This window comes from Mauremys reevesii, linkage group 8 (assembly GCF_016161935.1).
Source record: "Mauremys reevesii isolate NIE-2019 linkage group 8, ASM1616193v1, whole genome shotgun sequence".
Lineage (NCBI taxonomy): Eukaryota > Metazoa > Chordata > Testudines > Geoemydidae > Mauremys > Mauremys reevesii.
The window spans coordinates 75,238,599-75,253,932 of NC_052630.1; the positions used below are offsets into that span (position 1 = coordinate 75,238,599).

The 15,334-nt window shown below is 45.7% G+C and overlaps 1 protein-coding gene across 1 annotated transcript in view; it reads left to right on the forward strand.

Annotated features, from left to right (window-relative positions):
- Nucleotides 1-4,826: 4,826 nt before the first annotated feature.
- Nucleotides 4,827-15,334, forward strand: part of BCAR3 (BCAR3 adaptor protein, NSP family member) — a 204,749-nt gene continuing 194,241 nt past the window's right edge. Inside the window, exon 1 of the mRNA XM_039485757.1 lies at nt 4,827-4,987. The gene's annotated coding sequence lies outside the window, so the exon portion shown is untranslated. The remainder of the gene's footprint in view (nt 4,988-15,334) is intronic.

Consider the following 15,334-nt stretch of genomic DNA (forward strand, 5'->3'; position numbering starts at 1 on the left):
AAGTCCATGCAAAACTTCCTTTAACTTCAACAAGGTCAGGATTTTTGGTCAAGAGCCGTAATCATGCCCTAAGGACAGTTGGATTTTGAACAGTTTGTAGGATCATAGTAGCTAGAGGTAGAAAAGACCCATAGGTACTAACGTAATAAGCATGTGACTGAAAAAGGAAAATGTGATCCTAGGATGTATTAGGCATGGCATTTCCAGTAAAAATAGAGAAGTATTTAATGCCACTGCACAAGGCATTGGTAAGACCTCATTTGGAATACTGTGTACCGTTCTGGTCACCCATGTTCAGGAAAGATTAATTTAAACTGGAACAGGTGGCGAGAAGAGCTACTAGGATGATCAAGGAATGGAGGGCTTATTTTATGGGAGGAGACTAGAAGAGCTTGGCTTGTGTAGACTTGCAAAAAGGTTTAGAAGGGGATATGATAGGTCTCTATAAATACATTAGGGGGTAAGTAACAGGCAGGGTGATGAGCTATTTAAGATAAAGGATAGTGTTGGCACAAGAACAAGTGACTATAAACTGACCGTGAACAAATTCAGGCTAGCAATTAGAAGAAAGTGGGGTGAGGTTCTGGACGAGCCTCCCAATAGAAGTTGTGGGGATAAACAACTTAATTAGTTTTTAAGAAAGAGCTGTATAAATTTATGAGTGCAATTGCATGATTGGGTTGCATGCATGTGATGATGCGGGGCAAAGCTCAGTAGCCTGGGGGCTTACTTCAGGCTTGTTTTGTGTTCTTAAAGCTCATGCTTCAGGGATTTAACTGGCCACCACCAGGGGTCAGGAAGGAATTCTCCCCCTCGCTTCCCCCCTCCCCCAAATATATTCTGAAAGGTTTTTGTAGATCCTTCCCCTGAAGCATCGGGGATCATGGCTGGAGATGTGACATGGGGTGGGGTGAGCCAGGGCTCTGAAGTGGTACTGAGCAGTCTCTCTCAGGTGCTTGGCTGGCTGGTTCTAGCTCACATATGTAGGACTAACTAAACACCGAATGTGGGGTTGGGAAGGAATTCTCTCCCAGGTCAGATTTGCAGTGACCTTGGGGTTTTTTTTCACCTTCCTCTGCAGCAAGTGGGTGCAGGTCACTTTCCAGCATTATCTGGGTGTATTTCATTTAATCGTTTCCCTGCCATTGCAAGGACCTCAAGCAATGATACACCTCAGTCCTTCCTATTCTCTGCCTGTGGCAGATAACAGGCTACCCTTGTGGACTGCAATACTTTGGTCTAATTTCAGTTGTTGGGTTTAGTGTGTGGGTGCTGGGTGGTGTTGGTGGCCTCTGATAAACAGGAGGTCAGACTAGACGATCGAGTGGTCTTTTCTGGCCTTAAACTCTATGTGATAATCTCAGCTTTCTTCTTTTTTTTTAATGAAGTTTCTAGTTTCTAATGAAGTAAAATCATGAGTGATGTTGAGAAAGTGGATAAGGAAAAGTTATTTACTTATTCCCATAATACAAGAACTAGGGGTCACCAAATGAAATTAATAAGCAGCAGGTTTAAAACAAATAAAAGGAAGTTCTTCTTCACGCAGCGCACAGTCAACTTGTGGAACTCCTTACCTGAGGAGGTTGTGAAGGCTAGGACTATAACGATGTTTAAAAGGGGACTGGATAAATTCATGGTGGCTAAGTCCATAAATGGCTATTAGCCAGAATGGGTAAGAATGGTGTCCCTAGCCTCTGTTTGTCAGAGGATGGAGATGGATGGCAGGAGAGAGATCACTTGATCATTGCCTGTTAGATTCACTCCCTCTGGGGCACCTGGCGTTGGCCACTGTCGGTAGACGGATACTGGGCTAGATGGACCTTTGGTCTGACCCGGTACGGCCTTTCTTATGTTCTTATGTTATGTTCTTAGCCCTTGTGGATATGAGAAAAGCTTTAAAAATGTGATCTGAGTGTACCCTAAAATCTCAAAAACCAGGAGGCAAATACCCCCCCCAATGTATTATTATTTTTTAAATCTCATGATTTGTGGACACTTGGGAGTGGCAATACCATATTTATTCCAGTGCAAAGTGACTGTAAAAATCATAGAATCATAGAAATGTGGAGCTGGAAGGGAACTCGAGAAGTCAGCAAATCCAGTCCCCTGCACTAAGTCAGGATCAAGTAAACCTAGACTATCCCTGGCAGGTGTTTGTCTTACCTGTTCTTAAAAACCTCCAGAGCTTAACTACCCTGACAGAAAATTTTTCCAAATATCTAACCTAAATCTCCCTTGCTGCAGATTAAGCCCATTGCTTCTTGTTGTACCTTCAATTATTGATCACAGTCCTCTTTATAACTTCTGTTAACATAGTTGGAGACTGTTAGGTCCCCACTAAGTCGTCTTTTCTCAAGACAGAACCTTCCCCAGTTTTTTTAACCTTTCACATAGGTCATATTTTCTAAACCTTGTATCATTTTTGTTGCTCTCATCTGGACTCTCTCCAATTTCTCCTCATCTTTCTTGTAGTGTGACCTCCAGAATTGGACACAGTACTCCTGCTGAGGCCTCACCAACACCAAGTAGAGCAGGACACAGTTACCTCCCATGTCTTATATATAATAACCCTGTTAATACACTTCAGAATGATATTAGCCTTTTTCACAACTACATCACATTGGTGACTCATATAGAGTTTGTGATTCGCAATAACCTCACCCCAGATCCTTTTCAGCAGTACTACCACATAGTCAGTTATTCCTTGTTTTGTAATTGTGCATTTACTTTTTCCTTCCTAAGTGTAGTACTTTGCACTTATCTTTATTGAATTTCATCTTGTTGGTTTCAGACCCATTCTCCAATTTGTCAAGGTTGTTTTGAATGCTGAACCTGTCCTCCAAAGTGTTTGCCACCCCTCCCAGCTTTGGTGTTAGGAGCAAATTTTATAAGCAGACTCTCCACACCATTATCCAAGTCATTAATGAAAATATTGAATAGTACTGGATCCAGGACTGACCCCATAGGATCCCACTAGATATGTCCTCCTAGTTTAACAACAAACCATTGATAGCTACTCTTTGAATATGGTCTTTCAACCAATTGTGCACTCACCTTATAGTAATTTCATCTAGACCACATTTCCCTGGTTTACTTACGAGAATGTCATGTGGGACTGTGTCAAAATATATCACATCTATGTTTCCCCCCAATCCCACTAGGCCAGTAACCCTGTCTGGCTATTCCTTATAACCCTATTATGCTCTAGGTGCTTACAAATTGCTTAATAATTTGTTCCAATATCTTTCCAGCTCTTAAAGTTAGGCTGACTGGTCTATAATTTGCCCTGTCCTCTTTGTTCCCCTTTTTAATGATAGGTACTATGTTTGCCCTTTTCCAGTCCTCTGGAACCTGTCCTCCTTGAGTTCTCCAAGATAATTGCTAATGGGTCCAAGATTGCAGCTAGTTCCTTAAGTACCCTAGGAGGACTTTCATCAGGCCCTGCCAACTTGGCTAGATCTAACTTGTCTAAATATTCTTTAACCCGTTCTTTCCCTATTTTGGCTTGTGTTCTTTCCCTGTGTTGTTGTTGTGTTGAGTATCTGGTCACCATTAACCCCTTTAGTGAAGACTGATGCAAAAATAAGCATTAAATACCTCAGCCTTCTTGATAGCATCAGTTATTAGTTCTCCTTTCCTGCTAAGTAGAGGACCTATGCTTTTCTTCATCTTTCCCTTGCTCCCAATGTATTTAAAAAAACTCTTCAAATGCTTCCATTCTGATTTGATATAATTATACACCTGCTTAGCATAGGGGTAAATGACTGCACAAGCTGCCAAACAGTGACGAATCAGACTTGAGTTCATAGTGAGAAGTCTGATGCTGAATATGTGCATGTGAAGGCCTCTGAGATTCATACCAGCCTCTTCTATTTTTTTCAGATTTTCTATGTGCTTAATTTGTTTACATCCTGGTATAGGAGGATAAGATGGCTGCTGATGAGGTCCCTGAAGAAGTTCTGCAATGTGATGAAGGAGGTAAGATGAATGGAGAAGACTTAAGGGACTTTCTATGGACTTAGAGCCACATTCAGCTATCCTCTGAGGATGGATACAATAGGGAATAGAGACTTTCAGAGGATCCCCAAAATATACATTTTAAAAGGCATACATCTCTTGACTCATATAGCTACCTGATTTGTTGTGTCATCCTCCTGGTGCATTAAGACATTTGCCGATGTTAAGTGTGGCATGTTATTGGGCTAATCTGAGAAGCTGGAGATTGTATCACACACTACATGGAATTTACCAGCTGACAAACTGACCCCGTACCCTTCCTCCACTAAGTAAAATAAGTAAAGGTTACTGGTTAATAAAACAGTTAAACAAAAGAAGCCGAAAATGATATTCCAAATTATTCTAATAAATTAATTTCCTCCTTTGTCCTGGCTACAGTTCCAGTGCAAAGTCTGCCTTGTTTGTTGGCCAGCAGGTGGTGCTGCTGCATGGGAAATAAGATGTTTTATTCTAGCAGCTCCTGGGCTATACATACAGCTTGCAGAATAAGATCTTGTGAGTCTGATTCATCCCTGTACCAAAGCTCTGCTTTGCGCTGGACCTAAGAAGATGAAAAAAGTGAGTTTCTGTTACCTTTGTGCCTTCCCTATTCCGGAGCTAGCTCGGGGATGCTTCAACTGCAGGTGCAGGTTAGGGCAGTGTGTTGGGGCAGCTGTCCCACACTAGCAGAAAAGGGGTTAAAAGCAGCCCTAGGGAGGCTGTGCTGGAAGCAGCCAATTAGAAAGGGTCTGAAGGGAGCAGCCAATCATGGCCCAGCAGGTTCATATAAGCAGGGCTGCAGGGCAGAGCAGAGGAAGTCACTCCCTGGAGCCTGAGGAGGAGGTAGACTGACTGCCTTGCAGGCTGAGGGCAGCAAGCACCCCGGACATAACAGTGCTGCAGGCTGAGGCCCTGAGGCTAGGGCAAAGAGGGAACTGGAGCTGCAGGGAAGTGGCCCAGGGAGATCCACAGAGGAGTCGGAGAGGATGCAGTAAGTGGCTGCTATATATAGGATTCCTGGGCTGGGACCTGGAGTAGTGGGTGGGCCCAGGTCCCTCCCCTCTGCTCCTCACCACTGGGGAAGTGGTTAAACAGTAGACTGCACTTGCCATGGAAGGAAGACATCACCCGAAGAGGGCGCAGAGCCAATTCCCAGGACAACCAGAGGGAAGCGCCACAGTTTTGAGTCATGCCCCCATCACACAGGCAGTCTCAAGACTGCCCTTTGCTTGCATCTGGGTTCCTGTGGAGGGAAGGATACTCTGGACATGCCCACACTTCTCTAGCTTCAGGGAGGTTGGGAAAAGTTCATGTTGTAGTGCTGATATGCTGGCTCTGTACCACAGGAAGAATTTCCTGGTGCCAAATCTACTGTTGTTACAGTCCCTTTGAACTGTCATAAAGGTGCAATAGGCCACTGATGAACTACTAGATCCTGTGAGTGACAGCATGTAACTATTTTGCCCTCTAATTTGAAGTCCACATAGGTGAGATGTTCCATGGGAAGTACCTGTAGCAATGATCAAGCACCTTCATTATATTTTTGATGATTTTTGGATTATTTTATTACACACATTTATAAGGTGCCTGTTACAATGATATCTGGGTATACTTTACAACATTTATTACTTTGCTTTAAGAGCTCCAATGATAAGAGCTATGTACTAATCTGAGTATCATTATGCCCATTTGACAGATGGGGAAACTGAGGCAGTGGGCGGTTAAAGTGACTTGGCCAAGGACTGAATGGCAGAGCCAGGAATAGCACAATATTATAACTATTTCCCATCAATAAAATATAGGGCATGTTCTTCAGGGTCCAAACATTGAAGAATTGTTGATTGTCACAGGGTGGCTGGCCCTATATAGAGCGATGGGTCTCAGCTCCATTTGTGACATAGCCAGCTGTCCTCCCTAGTTGGGGAAAATGAAGGTCATGTGACATAATCAGACCTCTGGGACAGAAAAGGAAGGTCCTGGAGTGGGGATGAGAGGGCAGTAGGGCATTAGAAGGTGCCTGTAGATTGCAGAGAATAAGGCGGCTCCTCTAGGGGATCCTGAGACACCAGGGGTGAAAAAACTCCAGCTAGGTAGGGCTGGGAATGGCCTGCCAAGGCAGGGAAGTCTCCAGCAGGAAGCCTATGAGTAGCTTGATTAAGAGTGGGGAAGAATGAATGTAAAAGCCTCTGGACTCTGAGGACTTTATTTTGGAACTAGCCCAAGTAAGGGTATAATTGGTATGAGAGAGCATCTGTGAAGTTACTGTGGAGCCCTGAACAGAGGAATACTGAGGAAAGGATGCTGCAGGGCTACTCCATGCTATGAATGGGTAGTCTGGAGATGGGCACTCCATTACAGTTTTCAAGGAGACTGTTTACCCTGTGCATTCCAGTATTCATTCATATCAGTCTGTGTCATGCTGTCTGGAGTGACTCATGAGCAAGAATACCAGCCTCAGGGCAGACTGTTAAGAAGCAGGGCACAAACCCCAAGCTGGTTGTGAGTTCTATACTTAGATTTCGCCAACCAAGCAACAAGTGTAAGGTCCTCAAGCATTATAACAGCCTTAACATGGAGTCACAGACAGTCCCCTTCAGCATTCCGATCTATCTTGCCACCCAGGCAACCTTGACTCTGTTATAGATGGTCACTTTACACCAACGATCACAGAATATTCAGGTTACTCCCAGTCCCAAAGGACCAGTCACTGACCTCAGGTCAATTTGCACCTTGGATTTCATGCCAAAGACAACGCTTGTCGCCAATCCTGTAATAAACTAACGAAAGGTTTATTAACTAGGAAAAATAAATGAGTTAATTACAAGGTTAAAGCAGGTAAGCATACACACAACTGAGTTTCAGTCAGGTTTCAACAGGTAATGGAAACTTGTATAGTAATCAGACTCTGTATATCCTTTAGGGCTAATACAGGCAAAACAGCTGGAGACTCCTTGCATATGCTTAGAAATCCTCAACCCCTCAGAGTTTAAGCAGCAAATGGATAAGTAGTTCTCTTTAACAGGCATTTTTATTCCCTTCCCCCGGTGTTCAAGTTGTGACAGAATGAGGGCTTGGGCATGTGCCCTCTTCAGGACTGCTGGAGAAGCAATCAACAAAGTCTTTGTTCCGAAGAAGTGGGTATTCACCCACGAAAGCTCATGCTGCAAAACGTCTGTTAGTCTATAAGGTGCCACAGGATTCTTTGCTGCTTCTACAGAACCAGACTAACACGGCTACCCCTCTGATACTCTGTTCCACAATGGCCCATTTGGATTCAATAGTCCTTCCTGATGGGCAGGAGGAGATAACACCTTCTGTAGGAATCCAGCATTTTGCAGTAGGCGATGTTTTTTCCTGTTTGGTGAGTTACATAGTTTCAAAACAAACATTTTACAGTTATAGAACCAACACGTAAGAATTAACGTATAACATGGGATATAGAGGTTGTAAGTGAGATTAATGCATGAAGTAATTTACAAGCATTTCATAAAGTCTAAACACTGTACATATTGATATAAGTCCAATACCTATCTTAACAATACTACGCACAGGTGAGACAGTCTGGTTTCCAACTATTCATTTGTCATGCCTAAGGGCCTTGGCATGAGCTGGCATCTGGTCTGCCAGCATCACAGCTTGAATAAAGAGATGTTTTGCATCTCCTGTGAAAGGTTGGCAGTTTGAGCTCTCGGGGCTTTCCAGCTGGAGCACTTTGCAAATCTGCACATTATCTATAGAGAATGCCTTGCTGCTGATGCGATCAAGTGTTTCCTGGGGGAATATTAGCTTAAACCTTCTTGCTGAGCCCAAGAGACTATGGGATGCTGCAGAAAGAGAGGCAGTCTCATAGACTTGGTCTACACTACAAACTTAGGTCAATATAAGCCGCATTAAGTTGATCTAATAATGCAGTGGGTCTCAAACTTCTGTATTGGTGACCCCTTTCACACAAGCCTATATATTAAAAACAGTTTTTTTAATATTTAACACTATTATAAATGCTGGAGGCAAAGCAGGGTTTAGGGGTGGAGGCTGACAGCTTGCAACCCCCCCCGTCACCTCGTGACCCCCTGAGGGGTCACAATCCCCAGTTTGAGAACCCCTGTAGTAATGTATGAGTCTACACTCCCAAGTCCCAAGTCGCCTGTAAAGTCGACTTCTGTACTCCAGCTCCACGAGAGGCGTAGAGCTTGATTTGACATCCATGGGTTGACATGGGGATAGTGTAGACACTGCGTTGTATAATTTGAATGAATTGGTCCCACAGTGCTCCGCTGTGACCGCTCTGGAGAGCACTTTCAACTCCACTGCACATCAGCCAGGTATACAAGAAACAGCTGCTCCCCTGTTAAAGCCCCGGGACCTTTTGAATTTTCATTTCTTTTTGATCAGCGTGGAGAGCTCGTCAGCACAGCTGATCATGGAGACTGAAGGCCACAAACGCACTCCAGCATGGAGTACACAGGAGGTGGTGGATCTTATTGCTGTGTGGGGAGAAGAGTCTGTGCAGGCAGAGTTCCAATCCAGCAGAAGAAACGCGGACACCTATGAAAAGATCGCATGGGGGAGAAGGGTTACACCAGGGACACACAGCAGTGCTGTGTGAAAATCCAGGCGCTTTGGCAAGCATACCAGAAGACAAGGGAGGCGAATAGTCATTCTAGTTGTGCCCCACAGACATATTGCTTTTATGAACAGCTGCATGTGATTCTCGGCAGTGACCCCATCACTACTCCAAAACGCTCCATGGATACTTCCCAGGAGCCCCAGGTGACCTCGAGCAACAACGAGGAGGACATCATTGATGAGGAGGAGAAGAAGGAGGAGAATGTGAGGCAGGCAAACGGAGGATCCATTCTCCCCGACAGCCAAGAACTGTTTTTAAACCTGGAGCCCATCCCTTCACAGGACCAGTTGACGGTGGAGCGTGATGCCAGGGAAGGCATCTCTGGTGAGTACACATTTCCGATCAAACTGTAGGAGCTACGTGCTATTTTTTATGTTTAATCTGAACAAAAAAGTAGGTGTCGTGGGTATCAGTGGCTACTCCAGCTACGCAGAGGGTGCTCTCCGAAAAGACTGTTTATGTGCCTGGGGATGGCCTGGGAATCCTCCATGGAGATCTCTAGGAAGCTTTCATGGAGATACTCTGCAATCTTTTGCAGAAGGTTTCTGGGAAAGGCTGCCTTATTTCATCCACCATGGTAGGACACTTTCCCCTACCACCCCAGTATTAACGGCTGGCATCGTTTCAGCACACAGCATTGCAGCATAAGGACCAGGTCTGTACCCAGACACTTGCAGCATCTGCTCCCTTACTGCCTCTGTTACCGTCAGGAGAGAGATATCGCATTGGGTCACTTGGGGGACGTTTTCAATACTAGCCCTTAACCTACAAACAATTCAACAAATAATCTACCCCACCCCACCCGGTTTGGTGAAATCTGTGTCAGACAACCATGCTTTCCCAAACATGCCGTGGTTGTGGTTGGAAGGGATCACTGTGTATTGCAAGCATCAGTGGCGGCGGGGGGGGGGCAGGAAGGAGGGTGTGTGATGGTCAGGAGCGGCGCCAGCGTTTCTGGCGCCCTAGCCAGAATTCGGGGGGCGGCATTTTGTGCGCTCCCCACGGGGTGTGCGGGAGCTTCCGGTTCCACTCCCATCGCGCCGCCGAAGAAGGCCCCTCCGCTGAAATGCCGCAGGCGACAGCGGCAGTCATTGAGCTGCTCAATTGCCTGCCGCTGTTTTCCGCGGCATGTCAGCAGAGGGTCCTTCTTCAGCGGCATGACGGGAGCCAAACCGGAAGCTCCCGTGCACCCCGTGGGGAGCGCACAAAATGCCACCCCTCGAATCCTGGTGCCCTAAGCGACCGCCTAGAGTCGCCTAATGGAAGCGCCAGCCCTGGTGATGGTTTCCTGATTGTTTCCCTTCCCTCCAACCCAGTGCTGCTTTTCTAAAAAAACAAACTATTTGGGGGGTCTTTACGCTGGTGCCTGTCCTCAAGCACCATCCAGGTTGCTAGGGGAAAGGGGACTTTTCTTGAGTTCCATTCCAAGGATGTCTTCACAAAAGCAGCAGCACAAGACCTCTTGCCCATGCCTCGTGGCTTTACTCACCATGGCTGGAGCAGCAAACCGATTCTTGCAATAGCCAGTAGTTGTTATTTACATGTGGTTTGCAGTGAAATGTATTGAGGGGTGGTTTATTTATAAAAACAATTAACCATGCACCAGAAACAATGTATGCACTGTCAATGCTACCCTTGTGCTTTGCATTCCTTGCAGCAGAAAACTTGTCCGTCGGCGCATCCTCCACACCGGGACAGAGACTTTCGCAGATTAGAAGGTGGATAAAGAAGACTCAGGAGGACATGTTCGGTGAGTTAATGCATGCCTCAGAGAGTGACAAGACAGAGCTCAGAGCATGGAGGATTACACTGTCCAAGAACATGGACAGAAGGACAGGAGAGTATGCAGGGAACAAGAACATGCCATGTAGGAAGAGATGCTGCAGATTATGAAGGAACAATCAGACATGTTGAGGTTCAAGAAAGGCAGCTGTGTGCTAGAGTCCTTTTGCAGCCGATGATGAACCTGCTGCCATTATCACCCAGTTCTACATCCTCCTCCCCCAAACGTCTTATGAGGCCGGGGGGCAGTTCAGTATCCCTTGCACTCAGCACCACGGGAGGGTACAAAGACCAGAAGGCGCCAGTACCCACACCTTTGATTGTTATTGCAGTGGATCTCTAAGCAAGCTTTCCTTGTTTCTCCCCCCACAGTGTTAAACTGGGACAAAGGGGCTGATATCTTACTTTTCTTTCCTGTTTCTGTGTGCATAATAAAACTTAACGGATTGAGGAGAAAAGGCTCTTTATTCATTCAATACAGAGTGGTTGGTGGGGGTGGAGTTTACAGGGGATAAAATGCAATGGAAGGGACAGTTCGGTAAGGAACAACACAGTCAAGTGTCACCTTACTCTGGCTCATTGTTGAAACTGGTTTTCAAGCCTCATGGAGATGCAGAGGTCCTTGATGTGCTCTTCTTATGGCCCTGGTGACTGGCTGCTCAAAATTGAAGCAATCTACCTCAACCATCACACCCCACCCCACCCAGGCGGAAACTTTTCTCCCTTTGTTTCACAGATATTACGGAGCACACAGCAGGCAGCAATAACAATGGGGATATTGCTTTCACTGAGGTCTAACCTAGTAAGCAAACAGTGCCAGCGACCTTTTAAATGTCCAAATGCACATTCAACCACCATTCTGCACTTGCTCAGCCTATGGTTGAACCAGTCCTTATTGCTGTCCAGGCTGCCTGTGTATGGCTTCATGAGCCATGGGAGCAAAGGGTAGGCTGGGTGTCCCAGGATCATGATTGGCATTTCAATATCACCTATAGTTATTTTGCAGTCTGGAAAGAAAGTCCCTGCTTGCAGCTTGCTGAACAGACCTGTATTCCTAAAGGTGTATGCGTCATGCACCTTTCCTGACCATCCCACATTGATGTCAGTGAAATGGCTCCTGTGATCCACCAGTGCTTGCAACACCATTTAGAAGTACCTCTTTCAGTTTATGTACACTTTAGCAAGGTGGTCTGGTGCCAAGATAGGGATATGCGTTCCATCTATCGCCCCACCACAGTTAGGAAACCCCACCCCGGCAAAAACATCCACTATGTCCTGCACATTGCCCAGAGTCACTACCCTTCTTAGCAGAAGTCTGTTGATGGCCCTGCAAACTTGGATCACAACAGATCCCATGGTAGATGAACCCACTCCAAATTGATGCCCCACTGACCGGTAGCAGTCTGGTGTTGCAAGTTTCCACAGAGCTGTTGCCACTCACTTCTCCACTGTCAGAGCAGCTCTCATTGTAGTATTGCTGTGCTTCAGGGCTGGGGAAAGCTCTTTGCACAGTTCCTGGAAAGTGGCCTTATGCCATCTAAAGTTCTGCAGCCACTGCTCGTCATTCCATAGCTGCATAACGATGCGGTCCCACCAATCAGCGCTTGTTTCCCGAGCCCAGAAATGGCAGTCAGCTATGTCAAGGTGATACGTTACTGTGACCAGCAACGGTGAATTTCTCTGTTCTGTCTTCCAGCAGGGCTGCTTGTGTGGCATCACATTGTTCTGTGTGGCGGTTCCTGTATCGGCTGTGTAAATACTGCAAGATAAGGCACAAGGTGTTTGTAATGCTCACAACAACAGTGTACAGCTGAGTGGGTAATGCTTATGATGCTATGGTGTCCATGCAGGTAACCCAGGCTTATGAAAAAGGCTTGGTTTGTTTGCTGTTGATTTCAGGGAGGGAGGGAGGAAGGGAGGTAAGTGCATCATGGGACGCCATAATCATGTGCGACAATGTTTTGGTCACATAAGGCATTGTAAGCCCAACCCAAAATTCCACTCAGCTATGTGCACTCTGGGATAGTTACCTACAACGCTGTGCTCCGTGCATCAATGTAAACCCTGCTAGTGAGGATGCACTCCGCCAACACAATGAGCGTAATGTGGAATGTAAGATCGACTTGCTTAAATTGAGGCTCAATGGTGACTTACGTGAAGTCAACTTAACTTTGTATTGTAGACATGGCCTGAGACAGCTATGAGCTTGCCACTTCCTGAGCAGTCCTTCTATCTATTCCCTGTTCCCCTCTTTCTCAATTGTGGAGTGGTAGTGCTATAGTGACCTGTTTGCATGGTGCTAGCAGAAGAGAGAAAAGGGAACAAGCTGCCATCTGGCACTTCTCAACAATTTACATGAAAAATGCACACACCTGTGGCTAGGAGATTAGAGCCTTTCCCTAGATCATATAATGGGATGTGGAGTGGTTTGATCCTACAAGAAGGGGGCAGGACATGTTTCTAAAAGGACAGTTTCAGTGGGTCCTTGTGCAATTGATTCTGCAGGGACATTTGAGGGTTCTGCACATAATCACCTGTCTCACTGTTGGTGAGGGGCTAGGAGAATCCTTAGCCTGATAGATCTCTCCTGTTTTTTCAGGCTATCAACCAGGAAATTGCTGTTCAGGTACTGTCCCTTTAAGGACCTTTAAGAACCTTCCCCATCTGATTGTCAGTTAGCTGAGTAGAACCTGCCTCCACGATGTGTGTGAGGCACTAAGGATGCTCCCCATGAGCAATTCCCAAGGGACATGTCTTTGGGAAATGGGAGGGCATGAGGAACCACCCAAAATCACCTGTGAAAGGGAACCTTTGACCTTAAGATCTCCCCAATGCCAGCTGGCACACTGTTGTCATAACATATTATGGTCCATCTTTTGGGTAAATATAATTGGAAAACTAATAACTCGCTGATCATTAATATTCTTGCATGATGTAAGTAGAGTAAACCCACAAAAGAATATATAAATATGCTGGAAATATATGACTAAAATGTTTTTAAACCAAGCTTGTTGGGGGGGAGTTGATAAACCAGGTTTTCTCCAGACAAAGGAAAGAGGCCAACACCTCAAACCATGTGTGGTCAGATTCAATGGGCTATTCATTTGTATGGGAGGTTGCAGGAAGAGATCATTTGCGTTGTAAAAAATCACCAGTGGGGAAGAAACCAGCCTGAAATCTACATGAGACAGCATGGCCTCTACACCCAGCAGGGAAAAGGACCTTTATCTGGGGATACCCTTCAGAATACATTTCAAAGGTTTATTGGGCTATTTAAAAAGGGGACGAGAACCTCTAAATTATCCTTCACCCAAGGAGACAAAGGAACAGAGCACTTTGAGCTCTGTGAAGGGTCTGGCCAGAGAGTCTGGGCAGCCATGCTGGAAAAGAGACTTAGAAACATTTCTTTGGACAAGAGACTCTAGTTTGTTAAACCATGTTTAGTCATAGAAGTGTGTTTTCACTTTTGTTTGCCTGTAGCCCTTTCCAGCTCTATTCCTTATAATTGGTAGCACTTCAGCCTGTGTCTTTTTGTTTAATAAACTTGTTTTACTTTTACTGTAAACCAGTTTAATGCTTTAATTAAAACAGAGTGTTTGCTAATCCCAGTTAAGGTAGTAAGGTGTCTTTTTAAGGGAGCAGTGAATTTAATAACCTCTGTTGGCAGACCATGATAGGGGTTGTGCATTGCAGAGAGACAGCTCTGAGGAACACAGGAGCTGGAATTCACTGATTGTTACCTGCTAGGCAAGGTTTGGTCTGGCAGAGCCCTGAAGAGTTTGCTGGCAAGGCACACAAGTTGCTGTACCAGGGAGTTGTCATCCAGTTTAGCAACAGCAAAAGCTTTCACTTCATAAGGCAGAAGGGGTAACACAGTGACTCTGGTTCTAGGAATCCCAGCAGGTTGTCACATAACCTTATCCTTAAAATATGCTGCCAGATGGGGGAAGCTTGCAGAGCTGTTATGGGTTAACTGCAACAGAGATAATTGTGGGATGATTACAGCCTTTTGCTAAGAAAGTCCACACTACTCTTCTGGTACTGTGTGTGGCTTGGTAATCTAATTATAGTTCAGTTCTGCCCCTCTGAGAATCTGTGAATGTATCTTTGACTGATTATCAGGACAGCACAAGTATACCAGACTCTGCTTTTTGATTTTCACAGATCTAGCTGTGAGAGAAATTGTCAGAAATGTCTTTATGCTGAATACACTGAGAACTAAACTTACAGATGTATTGCGATAGCTTTACACTGGCTGTGCTTGCATAAAGGGGCCAGAAACAGCCACCCTAACAGCCTCTCGGGGAGTCCCCCATGACATAGAATCATAGAATGTCAGGGCTGGAAGGGACCTCAGGAGGTCATCTAGTCCAACCCCCTGCTCAAAGCAGGACCAATCCCCAGACAGATTTTTGCCCCAGATCCCTAAATGGCCCCCTTAAGGATTGAATTTACAACCCTGGGTTTAGCAGGCCAATGCTCAAACCACCGAGCTATCCCTCCCCACAAAAAACATGACTCCCCTGGGACTCAAACCCAGAACCTTTGAATCCTTTCATCATCTAGAAGTCCAACATGCGATCCAATTGCACCATGGAGCCATAGGTGAGGTACCTAACATGCATGAAGACATTATAGATAGCTTTGCATTGCCCACAACAGACTCCTGCAGAGGAGAGAGGGGGGAAGGGGGAATGTTGGGACATGTCAGGGAGGGAGTTGGCATGGCCACGATGTTCCTATGACCCAAATATTCCCAGCTGCCAGAGCAGCCTATAAGAGTAGTTGCAGCTGGGACACGTGTTATGGCAGCTCAGAGGCTGTGCTAACATATACCTGGGACCACAATAAGCTCCAAGATAGGGGCAGGGCAGAGCTACCATTTTGCCTCTGCTTCTATTCCTGCACCAAGTTAATTGAGGTGCAGGG